The following is a 20,423-nucleotide window of genomic DNA, read 5'->3' as shown; positions in this document are numbered from 1 at the left end:
GCAAAGTTTCCTTCACTGATTGAGCTTTCATTTGCTTTGAAAGCATCTTCATAGCAGTCATAGTTATCTAGTATCTCTTCCTCTTTTCTCCATGGTTTAAAAAAGTTGTAGCAGAGACATGTAATATAGTTCTTTCTGTTGAGGAGTTTTTAATGACAATTTGACATGAATAATTAAGCTTCATTTGGTAAGTTTCACTAAGCTGCCTTCACAATCTGTCACACAATATCTACCTTTGCTTTCATCGGGTTTTATATTATTTTTGTATGCAAAGTTTTGAGCTATAAGGTATAGACACATACTTTCCAAAGTGCTACTCCTGTTCGGGTAGTATGTGTCCAGTAAATTGTTTTTTAAAGTGTCTTGGCTGTTGGGATCATTTCTGGCAATTGTTTCTATGTCCTCATATGATTTCAGAACTCTTTTTCTAGATTTAGCAGGACCAAGACTTAGCCATACTATGTTGTCTGATTTTCCAAACAAGGCAGTACCGGTTAAACGATCTGCTGCTTCATAGGCGCCACATTCTCTATGAGAGAGCATTTTTATGCCTAGGTTGTACAATTTCTGAGATAGTGTTTTGTCTGATGATAGGTCATCCCAGAGGCCTTGAAGCTCTGTTTTTTTCTGCTTTTATTAAGTAGGCTGTAACATATCAGTGGAATTGTCTGCAATGTACTGCACATCTATGTTTGCACTCCATAAGAGGGCAATGATTGCATTGTAATCATTGATATATTTTGATTCTTCTGTTCTTTTTATGTAATACGTGTTTTTAGGTGATTTACCTTTAACACTATGTCGAACTGAAGACATGAAGTTGTTCACTTCACCTGTTTCTGTAACTGGTCTAGGGAAACCAAAGCGGCATTTGGTGTAGTATTTCCCTTTGTTTTTGTATTTGCAACGACAATATTCATTTGTGTCTTTGAAATTGTAAAATCTGCCCATGCAGGTTACTATGTGTCCATTGTGAAGGGATTTCACAAGTGACATATTTTTGGATGAACTGCAAAACAGTGGCATCACTGTTGTGACCAAATGTAGGTGCACCTTTGATCCATAAAAGCATGTGAATATGTGGTGCTACTTTCGCTTGGTATTCTTTTCTCCAAAAGAAGTGTTGGACTTCACCGAGGGGAGGAACAGTTTTATTGCAAATAAAGTGTAGCATAGTAATGAAACGATGATGGAAATATCTTGACACATTAACTGGATCTAGAGAGCAAAGTTCTCCAGGTGTTAATATATCTATGTTGGTTTTGTTGTGGTTTGATATGCGTAGAAACTCATGTAAATCTTCCCATGCATATTCTGTACAACTTAGTGTATCAAACCAAGTCGGTGGTCCAAGGTTTCTGATCATACAACGTACGTCTCTGTGCCATCGGAACCAGTATTCTTTTGTACCACGCATGTTTTCAAACAGATTTGTTATACTTGATTGTAAAACCTCATCTTTTTCTTGTACTTTTTGTATTAATTTCGTAGCTGACATATTTTGAAAGTGGGTTCCAGATTTCAAAATGTGTGCAACTCCATAACATAGGTTTGCTAGTTCACTTTCAAAGAGTAGGTGGAATATTATTCCACATTTTGTCTAAATCTGGGATCTTGCAAATACATTTGTAATGAGCGGTATTCTGAGTGGGCCTATCATCGTATCTTCCGCCTTTGCCAGTAAGAAATAGCAGTGGAAAAGCACGTGCTTCTATACTTTTTTCCCATATGCTCATTGGTGACCCTTTGGTTTGTTGCATTTGTTAAGTTTCTAGTGCATCATCTATGCTTTCATTGGAATGCAATGGATGAATTGTGTAATGGTCCAAAAGAGTGGATACTGCAGCAGGATCCAGAAGTTCAAATTGTCGAGTTTCTGATGACTCTTGAATTATTTCAGTTGTTTCCCTTAAGCTTTCTTCAGTATTTATTTCCTTGTAGTATTCATTATTGTCTTTTAGATATCGCAAGGCTTGTCTAACTTTATGTAAGTCCACCAGTTGTTGCCAAATTTCTTTGTCTTTTGTTGGTACACCATTTACCAAGACAATTAAATAATGCTCTAATGAATTTTGCGCTCCTAGAGTGTGTACATTTTCTGTTAGATCTAATGGCAAATAAACTACTTTGCCACAAATGCCTTTCACCAATTCAGAGGGAGGTCATTTTGCTGTTTTTGGATGAATGTGTATTATTGCTTGAAATGGGTGCACTGTTTGGATTATGATGCTCTCATATAAATTGAGTTGTTGCAGGGATTTTGGTACTGGGAACAATTCCAAATTATTTGTGATAGCACGTGAAGGAGTTTGGTTGTTGTCCAGTTTTGTAGTGCAGTAACTGCAACATATTAGGGGTTCACTTATTTGGTATTTGTTTTCTGCTAAAAGGTAGAGAGCAAATTCAAACCATTTGGAATCTTCATTGTCTTCTATTTTGTATGCTATGTCTATATTTTTTGTGTACCTTTTGTAAAACGTTCTGCGGCAACACACACACACACATGGTTTGGTACTTCAGCCGATGCACTTTTACATTTTCGTATTTCTTTTTTGTATGTGTATAATAGAAGGTTGCTATGTGTAGAATTGTTGCTAGTCTGTTCTAAAACTATTGCATTTTGTAAGTGGCTTTCACTTAAAAAATATTTTCTCTGGATACGGTTGATTTCTTCTTGTAGGTATTTGGGCGTACCATGCAGAAGAGTGTTATTTAAATTGGCTAATTCTAAAGCTGGACATTTAGCATAGTATATTTTATACACTAGATTTCTTACATTTGAAAGATTTATTGATATCCTTTTGCTATCATGGAAGGTGCTTTTGCAAATAGGTCCTGAAATGCATGCTAATGAATGTCCTTGTAGTCTTGTGTATTTGCACACTGGAAAGATATCCATATTTTGCAGAACTTTCATTTTAATTTTGTCTTTACCTTTCACATACTGATTGAGGAACTGACTTAAAGATTTGAAAGATTTGTTAGGAATGGCACACATTGACGTGCACGTCCACTTGTATACTGGACGGTCTGGTTCAGTCGAATCGAGAGGTAATTCTGAGTTTTCAGGGGATACTTTTCTAAGCAGTGTTTCTTGTTCCATGATGGTATTATTGATTTTTTCATACCTCTGTCCACTGCTATAAATTGCAATTGAGTTTGTTTGATTTTGTTTGTATGCTTCTTCATTGAAATATGGTTCTGTGGTTGTTGTGTGACTCCATTCACCTCCACAAATATGTAAAAAGATATTTTTGTTGACATTCCGTATATTGATAAGTTTCTTTTGTAGTTTAGTAATTAGTTTTGTTAGTGGTTTCATTCTATTTAACACTAATATAAACAACTTCCTTTTGAGAAGGATTGCACTGTCCACGAGAGCTTGTAGGATTCATTTTCTACCATAGGGTTTAAGGGTAGAGGATGATTTCAGTCCTCTTCTAATTAGATTCTGAAGGAATCTGTGGCAAAACATTTTTGCTAAAATACTTTTTTTTCAATGGGTTCTTGTTACTATACCAGGATTAATAGGAGCATTGTTAGCAGTACTGGTAGTCAATTTTTTGTAAAGTGTTTTGTGTTTCGTGCCACATTTTGATGGAGGAGGTAACGTTTCGGTAGTTGAAGCTTCCTTTGTTTTGCTAAACGACTGTATTAGCTGTTTTGTTCGAACGTTCTCTACAAACTCTGCTACAGATGGATGCTTACTTCGGACACTTTTATTTTCATTTGCTCTATTTCTGTGTTCTTTTCTACGCACTTGCTTTTTGGTAGGCATTCTTTGAGGTCTGTTGTAAAATGTATGTGTGCTGTGAGCATGTGTGTATGAGTTTGATGGGGAAGCTCTTTGTGGTGGCGTGTGAATGTGCATTAGTCTGTTACAATGATTTGGGAAGGACATTTTTCTGTTTGTATACTACTACAATGTGCTTCAGATGAGAGTACAAAGTGAGCTAGTGGTGAGCAGAAGCAAACACAATGGTATAAAATTGAAACAGCTATTTTTTCTAGCGTTATCTTCTTTGGGAAATGCCATGTTCTTTTGGAATGTAAGGCTTGCTTTGGAGAAGGTTCTGTAATGGTTGTAGGAGTAAAGTAAGAAGAAAAAATATTTAAAAAAAAACAAAATAACAGGTGTCTGTAAGGCATCTGCCCCAAAAAAACAGCTCTTTTCAGAGCCCATCTTAAAGGGGAAAAGAGAAATAATATTTAAATGTACAGTCGTCACGCTCTGATCCTCTACGTGTCCGTGGACATGCCGGTAGTTTGCAGGCAGCGTGTATTACCAACAGGGATTCTGGGGTGGAGACGCATGCAAATTTGAATGTGCGAAGGTAGGAATTGGTCAGTAAAGTTCAGTGGGTGTGTTCTGAACGGAGAAATTTAGTGAGAAGGTCTCTTTTGCCTGACAGGAGACCAGATAGCCATGGCCCTGTGTGCTCAAAAACAGATTATCTGGATTTTGGGAGACTCATGGATAAATTGGTAGAACGTGCATGCAGAAAGTTGCGGTCTATCTGCAGATCTTGGATTTCCTCATGTGGAAGTGCACTGGCATGGCGTGCGTGGAATGAGGTGGCTGGACTTGGTACCTCTCTGTGCTACTTTACAGACAGAGTGTCATCCTGATATACTTATCATTCATTGCGGAGGAAACAGTTTAGGCCATGTCTCTGGAATTTCTTTGCAATTTGCAATGAAGGAAGGACTTGCAAAGGTCATGGACATGTTCCCAAATTCCCAAATAGTTTTTTCCCATATTGCACAAAGACAAATATGGCTGCGTTCTTCTGCATTTGGTCCACAAATGGAGAAAGCGAGGCGCAATATCAATAAGGCTGTTTGTGCCTTTCTAAGAGATGTTAGCATGGCCTCATTCCACAATGAAACATTTTGTTTCACAGCACTTTCATTTTTCGCAGAGATGGAGTCCATCTCACATATGCTGGCAATCAGATTTTTCTTTGCAATGTACAAAATGCATTGCAACCTTTTTTGGATTCATAGTCACCTATTTGGCAATCCATTTTTTCCAATCTACAGTTTTGAAACACACAAAACATCACGAAAGGCTCTTTTCAGAGCCACCACTTACTCCCAGCGAAAAGTGCATTGGTTTTGCTCCGCTTGCACCCTCCATTTTTGTGCGTCCTACGACTGTCCACAGACTTTTTATAATGGGCATGGGCCTACAACGGTCACTTGATAGTTCTATTGTAAAACTGAGAAAGGCGGCTCTGAAAAGAGCCTTTTTTGTATTTTTTGTTGTTTTCCAGTTTATTGCTTTTGAGCACACAACACACTAGGAGAGAAGGGCAAAGGAGGGTAAGGAAGGGACACCAACCACGGGGATAAGAAAGGGCAGGTGGAGAGAGAAAGATGTAGGGTGGGCTTTACTTAGGTAGGGGTCAGTTCTTCTGGTGCTCCGTGACTGTAGCCTCAAAAGCACTTTGAAGACTCTCCCCTCTGCAGAGTACTGCGTCGCAGTACATACACAATATTGTGACCTTTAAAGGTAAGGGTCAACAGCATCGCAAATGGCTTGTGAGGCAGCTGGAGGGATGTGCTCCCCCACAGGAGTGTCTCTTGTGGTGAGAGGATCGGATACGGAGGATGCTGTGGAGGAACTCAATCTACTACGTTTTTCACATGGCACCACCTTGCGAATGTCCGCACTGTGGAATGAAGTTAGGTGTCGCTTCATGGTTGTCGTACCAAAGCTGTACACACCTGGTCTCCCGCGACTCAGCACCAACTGGCACTGGTTACACCTGACCAGGTTCACACATGCTTTTGGTACATTCCCAAAAACAGAAAACAACCGCCACACCCATGACTCCCGGCGAGTGCTTGTAGTGCGGAGTTCCTCCACCTCATTCTCTTTTTCCTCTTCTTTCTCAATCTCTACATCCTCACCCATATTTACTTCTGCAGGCCCTTGGGGAGGTGGTGGCGGTGGAGGGTTTGGGGGCGGTGCTGAGGCTAATGAAGCAACAGTAGCCATGGATGCCATAAGGATTAGTCAGCTAATGTTCGCTACAGTAGTAAAGGCAGCACAACTTAATCTGCTATAGCCAGAAGCACAATGAAGATTAGCTCGGGGGTGTGGCCATTTATAGGGGTGGTGGGGTGCAGCTTGTGACCATATTGATCACTTAAAAGCATTGCAAAAATTCTAAACAATATGTTCAAAGGTAGGGCCATTGTATGGGACATGTGAAATGGTGATTTTATACTGTAAAATAATTTCCCATGTTTGTATAAGTTCTTTTGAAGCAGACAAACTGTGCAAATTAGTCCACACGCTCAGCGTGGGTGCGGTCACATGATGACGTCCTGAACACATCCGCAAGGGAAATGGGTGCCCGCTGGACAGCAAATGCAGAGTAACGTACATGTGCATGTGCACGGGTGTTCTACGGACAGTGTTCGGATCCTGAAACTAATTAAAAGTGCGACACAAGTGACACAGACAGTTACGGACAGGCACGATGTTCTCAGTACTTATGGGTGTAGTGCGCATGTGCGTACATGATCTGCTGACTGCAGTGCCAGGTACAGTGTCCTTAGGACACTTCCATTTTGTTTGACTACGAACATGCCGGCCACCACGCCTGTTCTACGGAAGGTTCCATCTTGGCTGCGGACGGTATGGATAGGTATAGTGTCCTTAGGACACTCCCATTTTGTTCATTTACAGACATCCCGGACACCTGGTGTGTTCTAAGAAAATGTTTTATCTAGTTTGTGAGCGGTACGGAGAGGTATAATGTCCTTAGGACGCCCCATTCTGTTCATTTACGCACAACTTGCACAGATGGTGTGTTCTAAGATCAGTTCCATCTTGGTTGCCATTAGTACGGGTAGGTGTATTGCCGTTAGAACATACATATTCTATTTCTTACGGCTAGCTCGAACAGGCGCGCTGTCTGCAGACATTTTAACTCTTTTTAAAAAAAATGTTTTGCCTCAAACCCTTCCACTACAACTAACATAAAAAACAATTTCAATACACACACACACATCAATCAAGAGAAATACAGGGGGAAGCAGATACTGAAACAAATATAGCGGAATTAGGGTTTAACACAGGCTGGTTGTGAGGGGATGATTTGTGAGGGGATGAAGGGATGGATGTTTCATCAAAATGTTTATTTTCTTCTTGAAGGTTTGGGGATGGTTCACTAGGAAATGGAGAAGGGGGGCAGGTACAGGTGGGACAGTGATATTGTATTTTTCCTCTCACATATTCCTCCACAAATTCCTTTAAACTGTTAAAATTGTCATTTAGTATGTCCATTTTCACTACTATCCTTTTCAGCATGTCTTCCTCTGTGTTGTTTGTTGGCCTTTCTTCTTTTTTTACCTGGTCTGTTAAAGATAAATATATATATGTTAAATTCCCATAAAATACTGTCCATTCATTTGATTATGCAGAGTAGTGTGTTCCATTATTATCGCTATCTTCGGACATTTCCCCCATCGGAAAATTCTCCTCCAGCCACTACAAAGTATTGAACATTTCTGTGTCAAAAAAACAGAAACACATTTTTTTTTCTGCCCCTCATACAAAAAAAGTACACACACATATAAGAAAAATGAAGTTCACTTACTATTTTGTTGTAATTTGTCTTCGTTGTACTGTGTGCGTCTACTGTCGCTCCTGGCTGCACAGTTTCTGTGAGGTAATTACGTTGGAGGCATACCTTTTTTTGTTATGGTATAATCCATTTCATTCTACATAGTCATTAAATGCATGGTTATTGTTTCAGACGTTTAGGTTCACCTATTTATTTATTAGTACTTATAGTGTCTTTATGTGTCCTTTTTCAAAGTTGTGCATTTTTCATATAACACAATACTACAATTTCAGACACCCCGTGACTGTTTGGGTACTGTTGACCTCGTCCGCGCCTGTCCACAGACAGGTGCTCAGTCCGTGCCTTTCAAATATCATTTGCAAGGGCGTTCAGTATGTTCTATGTTACATGTATATAAAGTAAGGAAATTATACTACATATCTCCCAAAATCACATGATGAAAGTGTATATTCAGTGAAAAAAACTTTATTAACAAGATGTTACGATTAAGTTCCCCTTCTAAAAACCTGTGAAATTCAGTAAAAAAAGAAAAAAACTTTGTTACAGGGACGTTATGGTTAAGTTACCCTACTAAAAACCTGTAAAATTCACTAAGAAAAACTTTGTTAAGGAGACGCTATGGTTAAGTTGGCCTACTAAAAACCTGTACAATTCACTAAAAAAAATGTACAAACGTGACATTATGGTTCAAAGTAAAACCGAAAAACCCCTGAAATTCGCCAGTTATGGTAGGCTAAGCAACCATACCTGTCTGCACCACTGTGCACTGCTAACACTTACACCCAGGACATGAAAGATGGCATCACAAATGTCATTGATGACATCACTGATGATATCACATGTGTAGCCCCTTTGTATTTGTTCACTGCCATATATATATATATGTATATTCATATGTATATTCAGTAAAAAAAACTTTGTTAAAGGGACGTTATGGTTCACAGTAAAACCGAAAAACATTTGACATTCGCTAATTATGGTAAGCTAAGCAACCATAACTTGCGCCACCTACGTGCATTGCTAAGACTAAAACCCAGGACATCAAAGATGACATCATAAATAATCACTATGTGTCCCCAGCACTGTAAATGAGATTAAACTCTTCAAGTGAAGTTTCAAAGGATCTAACATTTAATCTTAAATTCTTTAAGTCAATTATCAAAATATACAATATTTGTGTGACTCAAAGACAAATTTAAAATATTCTGATAATTCACATTTTACAATTATGGTTACAATATACATCACCAATTATTCCAAGAGAACGTTCAACAAATGCATAATAATCTCCAAAAAAGTACATATAAATCAAAAAACAAATGTCTTGGAAAAAATATGCTGTTCAATAACAATATGGTCAATACAACCTTACTGTGATTGGATGGTTGTTAAGAATTTCCCAACGTGTTTCGGAATAAAGTATCCTTTATCAAGGGTCAATGCCTTTTCCGTCTCCATATGACATGTAATTTATCTCTTATTGGGTAGTTACTGCTCCGATTTCTGAAACAATATGTACTTGAGGCCCACATAACTCTGAATGATCAAACTACATGATCAATTGCGAAACTCAAATAACCTTCCTAATGTCAAGAATATTATAAATGGTCAGCAATGATGTAAAGAAATTAACTTCTCCAATATTGGTCCACAAGCCTGTAAACATGTTCCCTTTTGATTTGTCTTTTTAAAATAAATATATAACAAAATATAAAGATATCTTTTAAAATAATATAAAGATTGTATAGTTCATATACAAGTCCGCAGTGGGCTCACCCAAATTGAAGTTCGTCTTCTGAATTAGTTCTACTTCCAAACTCCTATTGCTTCTTGACCTTGAGAACTCTGACAGTTATTATGATAACATTGTATAATTAACTGCACTAGTTAAATACTGTATCAAACAGCAGCATTCATTACCCAGTATCACTCACATTAATGTCCAATCAGTGCAGGATTGACTTGTCTCTATCTCTGGGAATACAGAATACAGCATGGCTGCCCTTTTTATTCAAAAATAAAAGACTGCAAAATCATTGATTTCCAACACGCCATCTCCATTGGTTCTCTTTATATATCTTGGCTAGTTTACTACTTGCTGGTCTTGATGATTTTCGTTCAGCCCATGGTTTCCGCAAGCCTGACCTTAGCGTTCACCATCATAGCCATACCTTCTGCAAAGGCATTGACATTCAATATCCACCCTATTCCCTAACTCTGACCTCAGACTCGTCTCTTCTCACCTACTCTTCATCTGGAAGTGGCCACACCCCAAGCAAGCCTTCCTTCTCCAGACGTCCCAAATGAGCATGACCGTCATGTAGCCCTTTTTTCCCCTTTCACCCCTTCTTATCATTCAGCATCTACTCTCTCTTCCGGTCTCATGATACCTGCTTCACTTCCCCCCCCCCCAAATCTTGCTCAACTTCCCCAACACATTCTTTGTCTTGCCACTCTTCCTCCTTACTGTTACCCCTCTTCTTTCCTAGGTTGATCCGAGAGGTCGAGGCACAAGAACTTCCTCCCCTAGCCTCTTCACTCCGCTGAAACCTCATGCATGATAAACTTGCCCCTGCACGAGCACAGAATGCACGTGCACTGGTCCTGGCCTCACTTTTACTTCAGCACTCCTTCACTCCTCCTCATTGCCTTCTTTTGGCTGTCCCTTTTTTTTGGCTAGAATCTTTCCTCTTTAAATTCACCTTCACCAGGGCCGGCTGAAAGGTCAATTTAACACATCTGCTTTGGGGCTCCTGCCAGGCCCGACTGAAGATTTGTCACGGCTCGTGGGGGACCATTTCAACATGATGGTTGTTCCCCCTTCCCCTTTCTTAGAGCAGAAAACAACAGTGTGGAGCACTGGCAGTTACCTATATTATAATACAGACAAAGATATACAGCCGGTGTTTGATAGCCACCCATTATCACAAGACGGCCAGACAGCATGGAGCTGAAACCAAAAATGCCCACTCAAAAGCTATAGATCCTTCTTTGTCAGCTAGTGGCGGATGTGTAGGAACCAGTGTTGAAAGGCAATGAGGTATAACACTTCTGTATACCCTGAGGGAAGTGACGGGCTGAAGGGCTCCAGCAAAAGCAGCTTGTAATGTGAGCTCTCAAAGCACACATGTATAACCCCACAACAAAGGTGATATATAGAAAGGAATACATTGCTGTGTTATAAATGACTGCTGACTGCCAACGTGGGGGCAGTTTCTGGGGGTCCCACTGAGGCTCGTGGCCCCTTTCAAAAAAAGACAAAGTTGAAAGTCCCCGATGTCGTCCCTGTTCTTGACTGTTTGAGGCACTCAAATGCGTCACTGCTGCCTTGCCCCTCTCACCCCCAGTGCCACTACCTTTGTTAACTTCAGCCATTGCCCACACCCCCAAACAGCCAGAGGTAGAAGTGGGCGGGAGCGGGGCAGGCAGCAGGGAACAAAGTTCCACTTCTTTTTTTCATACACTTCGACTCGCCACCGCAGAGGGTGTTCTGGAGTGAAGGTGCATCTATGCTGATTCAAGGTGCCACTCTCATCAACCATTGCTCTGGTGCCAGTACTTCTCAGACACTCCCATCCCTTGGTATCACTGCCCAAAGTGCCCCGCAAGAAGAAGCCTCTGGCCCACGGGCACCTCTCATTCTCCACCCCGAGCCTGGAATGCCTTCAAAAGCCCCTCACTGACGCAGTTGCGAGAATCACGGAAACCCTGCTATCGGATTGTTTTTTTAGATTTGTGGCGCCCTGCAGATCGCCAAATGCCTGAAAGGTTACATACCACCACCTCCTGATCACCACACAACCCCCGTGGATTCAGGCAGGCACCCGCAGGGCCTGCCCCGGCCCGGAACTGCTCTCGCGCGGATGACGGATGTTTCTAGAAAGCCTGCGCAGTGCTGACAGCTGGAGATATTCCGATGCAATTATTTGCGACTGGGAGATGGGAGATATGTCATGTTTTAATTATCCCTTGAAAGCGGCAGAGCAGCGATGCCTCTCCCGCAGGGGAGTGTAAATATGAGCTGTAATGTACCCCCAGGATCCCCAGGCGAGCTGCCCGCCTCTGCCGCGTAGTGCTTGTTGGTATTCTTTAAACGGCTGGCAGCTCGGCGTAGGCCCCCGGAGCCGTGTTGTTTTGCAGAACTTCTGAGTTTCTCAAGTTTCCCTTACGGGATGTTTGAAATTATGGAAGCAAAAACACTTTTACACAGTAGGCTGCCGAATGGGAATAATCAAAGCCACCTCTGGCTCTGATCACACTTCCAGACGGCTTGAAACATTTACAGCAGTGTCTGTCGGTCTAGAAAAAAGAACACCTATAGGAGACACGAATGCTCATCGTGACCCTGGCCATTGACCTATAACCATCATTCTCACACAGTCACACGCCATTCAACACATACTCTTCCTGCAGGGACGATACTGCACTCTATGCTTAGATGTGCAAAAACACGTTTTTATTATATACAAATGATTAAAATGCCTCAAATACACCAAATATCGGGTTCACAGTTTAAATGCCATACGGGAATGGCTGCAGGAAACTAAGGGTAACATTCTCAATGTTTGACCTGCTGAGGGACCTATGATGAAAGGATATTGGAGTTACAGAAGCGGTTAAAAATCTAGGAGCTATGGAAGATGTATGAAAAAGGTGGGAACGCCCATAATGTTAAAGTCTAAGAGGAAGGGCCAAAATAGGAGGGTGCAGGAATTCCTTCTGCACTGCCCCCATATGGATGCTATCCTTTATCGCCTGAAGAGGGATATACAGACCCTGAGTTCGAACCTCCATTTTCTCCAGTGGCCTCTCCAGTGGTTGCAAGACGGGAGCAGGTACTACCTCCATCAGCTCCAATGCTTAGGAAGTGGGATAGTGAGGAAAGTGGAGGGGACGCTCCTTCAATGGCTAGGGCTGAAAAAGGTTGAGAATGGAGAGTGTAAATGGAATAACTCCCCTGACTGCTAGGTTAGCAGAGAGATTAAGGGTGGACGAATGAGAGAGAGTGAGACTGGCAGCTAGAAGAGCAGATGAAGGTTTCAGAATGAGGGTGAAAGAGGAGACTCTGCCATTTACTGCTAGGACAGGGGATAGGTTGTGAATGGCAGTGGAGACACAAGAGCAGGAACAATTGGAATAAGCACTGCGACTAGCAGAGGAAGAGGTAGTGTGTAGGAAAGAAGGTTCCCCGGTACTCAAGGTAATTTATAATGAGTCTTTAATGTCCAAGTCCAGCTCTTCCATCAAACATGAGGATTGTAGGGGAAACATGACATACAAGTATAAGGGAGAAACACTGGGACAGCCCCACACCCCATCAACACCTTTGCTCACTGACTAGCCCAACCGTCAATAGTAGAACTGCTGAACCTCCACATTCCACATGATAACACCCTCATCATTCCACAAGCCTAGTTATGAGCCTATGCTCATAAGCACAGATTATAACACTGTGCTATTACAGTGGCAAAGACTTGAAGAATGGGAAGAAGTGAATAGACAGGCAAAGGACATAGAGGAAAGAAGGTGGAGGCATGGCCAAGTTCTTGTTAGGTTGAATAAATCGATTATCAAAGAGGTCAATGTACACCTGGAAAACAGAAGTATTGCTATGGGTACATAATTTGGGCAGGGAGAATGGGAGTCAGCACCATACGGCAGTGCTGAATATGCTTCCGGTGCCTGTGGATGAGTTAGGGGTAGTGTTAGCAGAAGATGAAGAGGAATGGGAATTGGATTTTGAGCAGGGAGTGTAGGGTGCAGCAGCCCCACCTCCAGCTCTAGTAACAGCAATAGAGAGTGCACCATGGGGTCTTAGGACATGCTGTGGTACTCACTTTAGTAGTAAGTAGCAGAGTGGAGATGGGGGATGCCCTAGTAAAAGCGGGTGTAACTCAGTTGTCATTGCTACAGAAGGGTCTAGGGAAGACATATTATGTCCTGTATATGTCCCACATGGACTATAATAGTTTGATAAAGATACTCCCTTCACTCACTGTAGGAGAGGAGAAGTGGATTTATGCATTAGAAAACACACTGCTGCTGTGATGTTAGCCATAGGGGATATGAAGTGCAAAGTCATGGCTCTGATGGGGAAACGCTCAGACAAGCTTTAGAGCAGAGCAGGTATCCAGGAATTCAGTTGGATTCAAATGCTCATGATGGAGCAGTTTAAACTAATTGCAGGGCACAGGTATGAGGGCCCTGCGGTTATGTATCCTGACATGCCTGATATAAATTTGATTCTTGCCAAAACAATGAATTAGGCTAATGATCCTGCCACACACATCCAGTTAATTGAGGAGATGTGGAGGGCAGAGATGGGAGACACAAGGGATACAAATGTGGTGATTTTTTGTTACCACATTCTAAAGAAGGTATTTCCCAAGAAGGTCCAGCACAATTTAAATAAAGTGGTAGGGATGGAGGCCAAGAGTTGGCTGGAAATTCAGACACATATTGTGCACTTTTGTAAAAGGAGATAAGAGAAGGAAAAGGATCGAGCACACAAAAAAGGCAGAGGCCCATTTTGTTCTGAAAATGTTAATGACAATCTATTTAGAAGGGGCACTGATTACCAGCTTCATGGAGGGACAGCAGGTGCAATCAGAACAACAGGGGCATGGTTTCAGGTATGACACAAGTGTGGATGGAGACGTAAGCTCCCGATCCAACGCAAATGAGGGGGTTTCCATGGTGTAGGGTAGGATTTTCACGAGGAAGTGAATAATTTAATGGGTTCAGAGGAATCAGGGCCCGGTTTAACCGGCCAATGGGAAAGGACTAGGGAGGATTGCATGGGATTCAGTGCTGTTCATGCGGAAAGATGGGACATGTTTCATGAGATTGCATGTGTTTTAACGTGGGAGCTCAGCAAATGCAATCCCTGATCATGCCATATGCCCCAGGCTCGGTGAAATTGCAGCAAGCATACGTTTTACAGAATCCAATGACTAGAGCTACACAGACCTTTGGGATCCCACTGGCCATGCCAGCCCAGTCACCGGTACAGACATGGGATCAACATCCTTTACCCCAAGAAATGGTAATTTATTCATTGTTAGAAATACATGCCCACATTGGATGGGGGATTTTGGAAAAGTACCAGACCATTTATGGGTGAGCATTCCTCGTGATGGGGGGCTGCTGAAGAGTGTTAGAGGATTGTAGATACAATTGAAACCTGGTGCAATATTACCATGGGATAAGCAATACCCCGTGTCTAGAGAGGCAGATGAGGGAATTTATGAGACCATTATGGCGTTGTTGAAGAAAGGCATAATACAACCTTCTGTGTCCTCGTGCAACACAGCCATCTACCCTGTGAAGAAGGCAAAGGGATAGGATTTGTGCCCCGTCAATAATATTGTTGAGGTGGAATTTCCATTGGTACCCAATCCTGCTACCATTCTCTGTAATATACCTACTGGGACGACCAACTTCCTTTGAATAATGTCTTTTTCTCGGTCCCCTTACATCCCTATTCTCAGTACCTCACAGCGATTATGTACCATAGTCAGAGATTTCAGCACACAAGTTTGCCCCAAGGGTACAGTTTTATTATTTATTTTTATTTATATATTTGTAACGTGCCGAAAGCTTGCAAGCATCAGGGCACGACAGAGACACTAAGACAGAGAGTTCACAGGACAGTACAAGTAGAAAGTAAGGTAGGCTCAACATGAGCGCAGGGGTGGTAAGTGTGTCAATTATTTAAAGAGCATGGTTTTCAGCTGATTTCTGAATGATTGAAAGTTGCTTTCAAGCCTGAGGTTGCGGGGTAGCTCGTTCCAAAGGGAGATGGCCTTGGTGGGAAACGCTCTACCTAGGTCTGTGGCTTTTACTCTGGCATGGCCGGATTCAAGTAATCCTTGCTTAGCAGATCTTATGCTTCTGCTTGGTCCATACCATTTAAATTACTTCTTCAGGTATGCCAAAGCTGCGCCATTTAGGCAGCGGTGGACCAGTGTCAAGGATTTAAAAATGATACACTCCTTAATTGCAAGCCAGTGGAGATTGTTTCTGTCTTTTGTTATATGGTCGTGTCTGGATTTTCCTGCAATGGATCTCACTGCGTTATTTTGAATTATTTGACATTGCTTAATGCAATTGCTGTTGGCACCTAACAGTAGTGCATTTCTGTAGTCCAGTCATGACAGGGTAGTGACTCTGGCAATTGTAGCCTTTTTCTGGTGCTTAGGAATGGCCTGATATCGCATATGAGCCTCTGATAGTACTGGCAATTCCGTTTCAGGTATGAGACGTGCGCCTCAGCTCCCAGTGAAGATTGCAAGTAGATGCCAAGTGTTTTAACTTTATTAGCCACTGTGATGGTGGAGTCCTTTATGAGGAAGGAAGAGTAAGCTGGGCCTAAGTTTTCTAGGACGTTTGTTGTGCCAAATGTCATGAGCTCAGTTTTAGAACTATTGAGACACATCCAATGAGATTTCATCAAATTTTCGATGGTGTAATATATGGCTGATAGTCTGTTGTCGAAATTATGGTCCCCACATAGTTCTAAGATTAGCTGCGTGTCATCTGCAAAGTTGATAAAATAGATCCCAAGCTGTGAGAGTAGGGAACAGAGACAACAAATGTATAGATTAAAGAGCAATGGGGAAAACCTAACTCCCTGCATGACACTGCAGTCCACAGGCGTAGAAGTGGTGGAGTGTCCACCTCAGGTGAATTTGCAGTTTCTATCCTCTAGAAAGAATGGCACCCATTCAACGGCTTCCTCTGAGCAGTTTCAAGCGGTATTTAGGGCCTCTCAGAACTTCCCATGGTCTAGTAAATCAAAGGCTGCCGAGAGGTCCATAAGGATTAGCAAGCCTGCTTTTCCTTTGTCCAGAATACCTAGCATTTTAGTTTGTAGATCAAATAATGCAGATTCGGTGCTTTGAGCACTTCTGAAGCCTGACTGTTGTGAATGCAGAAGGTTATGCTTGTCAACGTATTCTTTTAATTGATGTGTGGCTATTTTATCAAGAATTTTTAATTGGAAATTACAATTTGTGATTGGTCTGAGATTGGCCGGGTCCTGTTGGTCTAGACCAGGCTTTTTTGCCAGCGGACTGACTGACAGTTTTTATTCCAACAGGGATTTTCCGATCTCTGAATGAGGAATTTGTCATACGGCATAGATATGGTGCAAAGATCTCTGCATTGTCTAGTATGAATTTAGGGGGCAAAATGTTTTCAGAGCAAGAGGTGCAGTTTATGGATGAGAGAGTATCTAGCATGTCTTTTAAAGAGACCGGTGAAAAATGGAACTTGGGTACCTTAGGTTCTGGGTTTTATTCATTGATGTGGTGCAGGGGTGGTGTTTCTGTTACTTTACAGTTTATTATGGTGTCTCTGGCTTTTATAATCTTGTTTGAGAAGGCTGTTTGGACTTTTTCACAGTCAGCAATGGTTGGCTGGAATGGCGGGGAGGGGGTGGGTGGTTTTTCGATGGATTTTAGGATTTGAAACAATTTGCCGGTTGAATTTGAGGTGCCGGTAATTTGTTCATTTTTGTAGTTTTGTTTTATTTCTGTTAATTTGGCTCTGTACAAAAGGTCACATTTTTTCCAATTGTCTTTGTTAAGTTCCAAAGGGGTTTTGTGCCACTGGCTTTCAAGTTTCCTTTTAGCTGTCTTAAGTGTGCCTAATTCTGCCTTGTACCAATTTTGGTGGTTTGGGTTAGGACAAGCTTGTTTAATTTAAAGTGGTGCCTTCTTATCTAATAGCTCCTGGAAATGGTTGCTATAGATAGAAGTGATTAAATCACAGGGGTCGTCGTCTGTGGTTTTATCCATAATGCGTGTAATCCCTTCTAGTAGGATACCTGGTGTAATTTTCTTCAGATTCCTACTTTGGATGGTTTTGGGTGAGTTGTCAAAGTAGTTTGTCTTGAATGTTAAAGAAAGTGTAGCTTCAATTTTGTAGTGGTCAGTACAGATGCAAGGCAAAGTGTTTGTTACTGTGAGTTCTACATTGTAATAATCCAGTCTAGTTGGTTATCCATTTTGATAGTAGAGCCATTGTTTGCTATTGAATAACTGATGTTTTGAAGGTTTTTTTCAAGGCTTATGGCTTCTTTATCGATGGGATTTCCTCGCCACCTGTTTAGGTCGCTCAAGTGTACTGTTCCCGTATTGATTCCTTTTAGGTTGTTTAGGATGTGACAGAGATCGTCATTGAAGTTAGAAATTAAGGAAGGGGGTCTATAGATGACGATAAAGTTGACACAGTGGTTTTGGGAGGGAGTTAGTTTTAGGTGGAGAACCTCGCAACCAGGAAATTGGATTGTGGAAGTGAAGAGTTTAAGTTTGCTATCATGGCTACCCCACCTCCCTTTCCTGTTTCTCTCTTTTCAAAGTAGATGCTATAATTGGGAGGGACTGCAATGTCAATGGTTGGGACTGTTGGATTGTGAAACACTTAGTGTTTTCAACAGGGTGGTTTAGATGGATTTGGGAAATGTACATGCGTCTAGTACAGTAATGCAGTACATGAACAATGTGCTAGTCTGCAGCACTTCAGAAGAGCAGTGTAGAGGAGATTCCATAACTCCACTCACCCAGCTTGTGGAGAAGGTGCAGAAAATGAACAAAGAAGTATTGCAGTACTGCCAGACAGTGGTAGTATATTTTGGTCAAGTGGTGTCCCCAGCAGGAATGAAGGTAATGCCAGAGAGAGCCAACACAGTTAAGAATATGCCTCAGTCAGTCACAGTGAAACAAATACAGAAGTTTTTGGGACTCTGTATGGATCTTTGACTACTCTAGCTATGTGAGGCCCTTACTGCAGGGACTTAAGGAAGTGCAAAAGGTGAACGGTCCTAGAGAATGCTCTGAAGAAATGGATGATAACTTGCTTTTTGGAACTCAAGGTGACGATCAGCAATTTCTGGTCTTGGCAACCCTGAATTACAAGCAAACATTTATTTTTGTTTTCTCAGTCAAGTGGGCAAGTGATGACAGCAGTCCTGATCCAGCAGACATTGTTAGGCCATAAACCTTTAGAATAATATAGTGGACTCCTAGACCCAGTGATGCAGGGACAGCTTCCTTGTGTGCAAGTTTTAGCAGGAGCAGTTTTTGCAATTCATAAGTTGTTAACTATTGTCATGGGTTGCCCAGTGGCATTGTATGTGGAGCATTCGGTTTTTGCGATCTCTTGGAAAAGTCCAAGTCAACTTTGATGACCCAAAGAGTTTCGGGTTATGAGGTTATTTTATTGAATGCATAAATACATCCTTTACAGTGTCATCTAGTCAATCATGTGACATTTGTAGCCGAGCCAGTGAGACCAAATGAAATTGTCCATGATTGGTCAACATATGAGGGAGAAGAAGAAGAGAGGATGAGTGTTACGGAGAATGCTTTGGAGGGAGTCGAGGTACATTTTGTTGATGGGTGCTCGTCCATAAATCAGGAAACTGCTAAGAGGCATATGGGTGCAGCCATTGTGGTCTTCTGGAAGGGGAATTCTGGATCAGACTAAAGAACCGGTTGCCTTCGGATTCCTCCTTGTAAGCGGCAGAACTAATGGCATTTATAGAGCTGCTAGAAATGAGTAAAGGGAATGCAGTGACTATTTATTCTGACTCTGCATATGTAAACTTCACTGTGCATTCAGGGTTATGAAGGTGGTGAAGAAGAGGGTTTAGGAGATCTGACGAGACCCCTCTCCTGCAAGATGTACTGCTATCCAGGCTAATCAAAGTGTTAACCCTGTCCACAGAAGTGGGCATTGTAAAATGCACTGTGCATACGAATCGTACTAACTCCATAGCACTTGTAAATGATGCAGCAGAAAGGGCGGCAAAAGAAGCAGCACATTTGCCATTTACAGATTCCTAGAAAATGGAAGCCATGTCCCAGCAGGTACAGTTGCCAGCTCCATATACAGCATTCCCGGTCCTTCAAATCATAGAAATGCACGTAAAACACCTAAAGGGGAACAGTAGCTTTGGGCAAAGAGAGGATGTGCCCTCTCACCCATGAATTTGCAGTTGAGACAGGAGCTGACGCTGAAGGTTGTAATGTCTGTAGAACTGTTTTTTGTGGCTCTAGAGCAACTACATTGCCCATTGCACACTTCTCGGTGACAAATGGCAGCAGAGCTCCAGGAGGAATGGTTTACACCAAACCTCCAGGAACAGGTAGGTAGATTTATAGGAAACAGTTTAGTGTGTACAGAATTCAATCCTGAAAACACCATTAGGTCATTAAGGGGGGTTTTGCTGAGGTCCTCTGGGCCATTTTGGGATCTCACATAGAGTTTGTTGAGATGCTTATGAAATATAATATTTACCTTTATCTTATTGTGATTGTTTTCCCATTCTCCCAGTGACTTACGGTTGGTCCTTGCATACACCCTGATGCTAGGTCTCCAGCAGAACCTCTGGTGAGAGAGGTATTTCCATGCTGGGAATTTGTGAAGTCTTGAAATCCGACAATGGAAGCCAATTTTTTAAGACCTTGTTTACAAAAATTACTTTGCTCTTGGGAATCAAGCACATGTTGTGTTCAGTAGACCAACTGCAGGCAAACAGGATTGTGAAAAGGTTAAATGGGTCCTAAGGCCCACCTGTCTAAGATGTGCAATGAATTAAAGAAGTCATGGCTACAATGTCTGCCCCTGGTGCTTTTTGATTTGTGAAATCAGCCAGGGAAAGAGCACCACCTCAGCCCTCACAAGATCATGAGAGGGCGTAGATTACACAAACCACTCTAACATGTACACTACATCAAATGCACATAAGACTGTAGATGTCCTAGGCTGAGGAGTTTTGGGAATACATTAGGGTTTTAACCAAAAGTATGTCATCTT

This window comes from Ambystoma mexicanum, chromosome 3p, assembly GCF_040938575.1.
Source record: "Ambystoma mexicanum isolate Mex_15411 chromosome 3p, UKY_AmexF1_1, whole genome shotgun sequence".
NCBI classification, from domain to species: Eukaryota; Metazoa; Chordata; class Amphibia; order Caudata; family Ambystomatidae; genus Ambystoma; species Ambystoma mexicanum.
The sequence above is the reverse complement of the archived record's forward strand: the minus strand, read 5'-3'. Positions refer to the sequence as shown.